This window comes from Danio rerio, chromosome 23, assembly GCF_049306965.1.
Source record: "Danio rerio strain Tuebingen ecotype United States chromosome 23, GRCz12tu, whole genome shotgun sequence".
NCBI classification, from domain to species: Eukaryota; Metazoa; Chordata; class Actinopteri; order Cypriniformes; family Danionidae; genus Danio; species Danio rerio.
Window position 1 is genome coordinate 47,337,501 of NC_133198.1, and position 4,545 is coordinate 47,342,045.

Below are 4,545 nucleotides of genomic sequence, written 5' to 3' on the forward strand. Positions count from 1 at the left end.
GGATGTGAGTCGTGAAGCCGAGACCGATCAGTCCTCGGAGAGTTTTATTAGCGAATCCGTACCGAGAGACTCCGGCTCAGATCAGGAATGAACTTCCGCCATCTTCACGCAACACGTCATCAAAGACGCTTTTTCTGGATCAGCCCTTCCACTGAGGCCAAAGTCCGTTTCCTGTCAGACTGTAAGAACATCATTTGTCCAGCAGAGGGCGCCAGTTGGCCCAAAACCTGCTCTATAATGGATGTTTGTATATGTCCATTATTTTTGTATATGTATATATAATAATAAATAAATAAATAATAAATAACATAATGTTTTTTTTTGCACAGATGTTAAATAAGCTCAAATGTAAAACATTACACTTGACAATCGCTTATTAAACAATCATTAGGTACTGAAGAAGTGGTTAGCGGATAAAAACATTAAGGTTTTACAGTGGCCCAGCCAGAGTCCTGACCTAAAATGCGAATCTGTGAAGGGAGCCTAAGATCAGGGTGACAGCAAGGAGACCTGAAAACGTCAAAAAGTTGGAGATCATCGCTAAAGATGAATGGGAAAAATTACAAGTGGAGACACATAAAAAGCTGGCATATTAGTGATATAAATTATATAAAAATGTAAATATCTGTCACAAAAAAAATTGTTTATATTGTTTTTTATTTGTGTGTGTCACAATTACATTATTATTACATTTATTTTGGATGTGACTACTCGAGGGTGCCAGTTGGCCCAAAACTTGACTCAAAACTCAATAAGAAAACAGAATATTTGACTGATCACACTCTATAAGCTATTTAAAAAAATGTATTTTCCATGTGCTTTTTAATATTTTCATTCATTAATTTTCCTTCAGCTTACTCCCTTTATTCTTTAGGAGTTGCCACAGTGAATGAACCGCCAACTTATCCAGCCACAACCCAGCACTAAGAAACACCCATACACACACATTCACACACACTCATACACTACGGCCAATTTAGTTCATCCAATTGCCCTGTGTTTGGACTGTGAGTGAAACCGAAGCACCCGGAGGAAACCCAACACGGGGAAAACATGCAAACTCCACAGAGAAGTGGCAAACCAGCGACCTTCTTGCTGTGAGGAGACAGTGCTAACTACTAAGCCACCGTCTCACCCCTTCTTTCATATTTATATAATAATATCTAATCCAACATCTAATACAAATTACATACAGAGTACAAACAAGACAGTTTATTATAATACAAACTACTACTTTTGATCACTTTAGACAGTGCTTATTAATACATTCACAAACATTTTTTGCATGATACACGTGCATTTTATATTCTTGCATCCGACATGCTCATGTTTACCAGAATGGCAGATATCCACAGTATAAATATGAAAGACTGAAACCAGCAGGGGAGTTTGTCAGCAAGTTTCATTGTCAAAGTACACCTTGCAAAAGGATGCGCTGTGGTCTGCACACAAAAACAGCAAAAAAAAAACCACAAAAGGAGCAATTACATCCTGAGTCGAGCGGAGCCTTAAATGATCAAACAAAAATAAAACAGTGGAAACTCCCACCATACCAGATAAAAACAGTCAAATTAGAGTGGCACCACAATGATCTGAACAATCTGAAAAAATAAATTAAAATAAACAATTTTTTTTGTCAATAGCATGGTTATTTTATTATTTCCTAGATATTATTTAAGGCACTAGTATTCAGCTTAAAGTGACATTTAAAGGCTTCAGTATTAGGGTAAAGTTAGGGTAATTAGGCAAGTCATTGTATAACATTGGTTTGTTCTGGAGACAATCCAAAACTAATAAGGGGGCTAATAATATTGACCTTAAAATGGGTAAAAAACAATTAAAAAACTGCTTTTATTCAAGCTGAAATAAAACAAATAAGACTTTATCCAGAAGAAAAAATCTTAAAGGAAAACTGTGGAAAAATTCCTAAATCTGTTCAACATCATTTGAGAAATATTTGAAGAAAAAAAAAAAAACTCACAGAAGAGCGATTAATTTTGCCCTCAACTGCATGCAAGCAGACATTTTTGCAATATTTTGAAATTATAGGTTGCATTAAATGTTACTATACTGTATATTTTATGTATGTAAAATCAAAATATAAACTTGTATGTGATTGTCTTGTGTGCACGTGAAGGGTGCGTCGTTGTTTAAATCTACAGATAGTTTGGGCTACTTATCAGAATTATGAGAATTTTCGGTCCGATAATGTTTAATTGGATGAACATTTTTTAGTTTTATGCCTCAAGCAGAATATAAAAATACAGATAAGCACATTTAGATTGTTTACTTTAATCATTACTATTAGAATGTGAAGAGACTTTCAACCAGTACAACAAAAAATGTTATGAAGACGATCACCTGCTGCCCCTTTAAGGTTTGTGCACAAACAAAGTGTATTAAATATCTGGTATGGTGATAAAAATTACAAGGAAAGTATCAAAAAACATATTACAGAATTTTAATGCAAAATGCTAGGTGCTGATGCTTTTTTGTAACAACATCTGAAATTTTGTTACTTAAAGTGTTTTACATGTGTCCAAGGTGTGCCATTATTTTCAGATAAACACACAGCTATAGCAGTTCAGACAGTTTGAATGCACACAGGAGCAATTTGAGGACAAAAAAAGTCTGAAAAACATCTCAACCGTGTCTCTGCAGCTGTGGAAACTGTAATGTAAGCAGAATAGTTCAAGTAATTGACTTAGGTCCAATGAATTATTAGAAAATAATGCACACATCAGCTTTCTCTCATGGCCACATCAACACCTCTGGTGTGCATTATTTTCCAATAGTTTACCGGCCTGTTGTCACTATAGATTATTTGATAAACAGATCTCTGAGCTGCCTGAATCTGGTTAATTTCAATTTTGTAAGGTCTATTGTTTAGTAATGAACACCATCAGTAGCAATGATCTAATAACAGAAGGCTCATCTAATTGAGGAAACCTCAAATAGGTTTCACTGTTGCATCATTCTGTTCACGCTTTCACATTTATTCATCGAAAACACCCAGCTGCTAAATGAGCTGTAAACTACTGTAAACTCACAACAGATCAACAGATCTGTGCTCTGCTTTCAAACTAACAACAAAGTGTCTTTATTGTTGATTCATTTTGAAATCAATACATCTTTATTTGTATAGCGCTTTTTCAATGTAGATTGTGTCAAAGCAGCTTATAGATTATAGTGAATTGATTATATGAATTGACTGAATGAGTGTAGGTGGAAGTGAAGTCTAACCGCATCACGTGACAAAAGGGTCTATTTTTGTATTTTGTGAATCAACAGGAAGTTCTGAGTGCGCAGACACTATGGTAATAGTTATTTTGCTTGCCATGCAAGTGTGTGTGTGTGTGTGTGTGTGTGTGTATGTGAGCATCACAATCCAAGACTGCAGGTGAACAAAAGATAATGCAAATGCAGCTAAAAAAACATTTATCATAATAGTCCCAACACACACACACACAAATAAAGACAGGAAGCACAAACACATCATAGACTGCAACATATAACTACTGAAAATAAGAACTAAACATAACTGGGTACATAAATGAGAACAAACTAAACAAGATAATAAGGAAACAAAAGGAAGGAGACAATGCCACTAATGCACTAATTAAATTTAAATATAAAGATGCTGTTTCTTTATTAAGAACAAATTATTTCTCTAATCTGATTACCACTGTCCAAAGACAGTGTTTTCGTCATACAAGTCCTCATACTGCACCCAGTCTAGTTCACAGTGTTCTGCAGCTTCTTTATTGAAAAGATTGAAAGTATAAGGACTCAGATCTCACCTTCCTCTCAAAAATGTAGCTATATCCCACAGAATAGTCTGTCCTCCTTGTCTGGTTTCCAATCTATCTCTCCTTCTAATTTGCGGAGTGTGATTTTCAGTATGAAATTAACTACCTGTTCCCTTAATATAACCCCAGCCTCCTTATTTAAGGAGGTATTGGATGTCATTTCACCCAGTATACTCTCTATTGTAAATGTATCGCTTCCTTTCTGCTAAAAATTCTGGAAAAGTGGTTTTACCTCAACTAACACCTTTTAAAATTCCAATAAGATTTAAGAGCCCTTTCAATCTGCATTTAAGGCCAAACACAGTGTCTGCTCTACTAAGAGTTACAAACAACGTCCTCTTATCAGTTGACCCTGGAAACTGTGCAATCCTTGCTCTGTTCATCGTATCTTGCTAAAATTATTAAATCTGGAAGTTGGAATCTGTGATGCAGCATTAGGCTGATTTGAGTCCTACTTATCAAACAGGACTATGTAATTGGAGAACTTTCGAAAGGGGTCTGGATGTAGACCTGATGAAGTGCAATCTGAGCTGCATTCAATGCGTTTTAATGCACTCACCTACCTCCACCCCTAACCCTTCCAGTCAAAGTGACGTCACTAGCTCCATTGAGTGCATTTTGTCTGACATTGCATCGCTGAGTGATGCAATCTCAGCTTGCAACCTAAAGGCTGCATCCAGATACTATTGGAATTTTCATCATCCTCAGTGCCATTTACCTGTGGAGTACCACAGGG

At 35.9% G+C, this 4,545-nt stretch overlaps 1 protein-coding gene across 4 annotated transcripts in view; it reads right to left on the minus strand.

The window, feature by feature from the left end:
* The window catches only part of itchb (itchy E3 ubiquitin protein ligase b), a 79,147-nt gene extending 79,020 nt beyond the window's left edge, over window positions 1–127 (minus strand). For 3 of the 4 annotated variants that reach the window (XR_012398215.1, XR_012398214.1, XM_073937933.1), the window contains exon 1: window positions 1–127. This exon is cut by the window's left edge and continues 19 nt beyond it. The gene's annotated coding sequence lies outside the window, so the exon portion shown is untranslated. 4 annotated transcript variants of the gene reach the window in all.
* Between the last annotated feature and the right edge of the window lie 4,418 nt (window positions 128–4,545).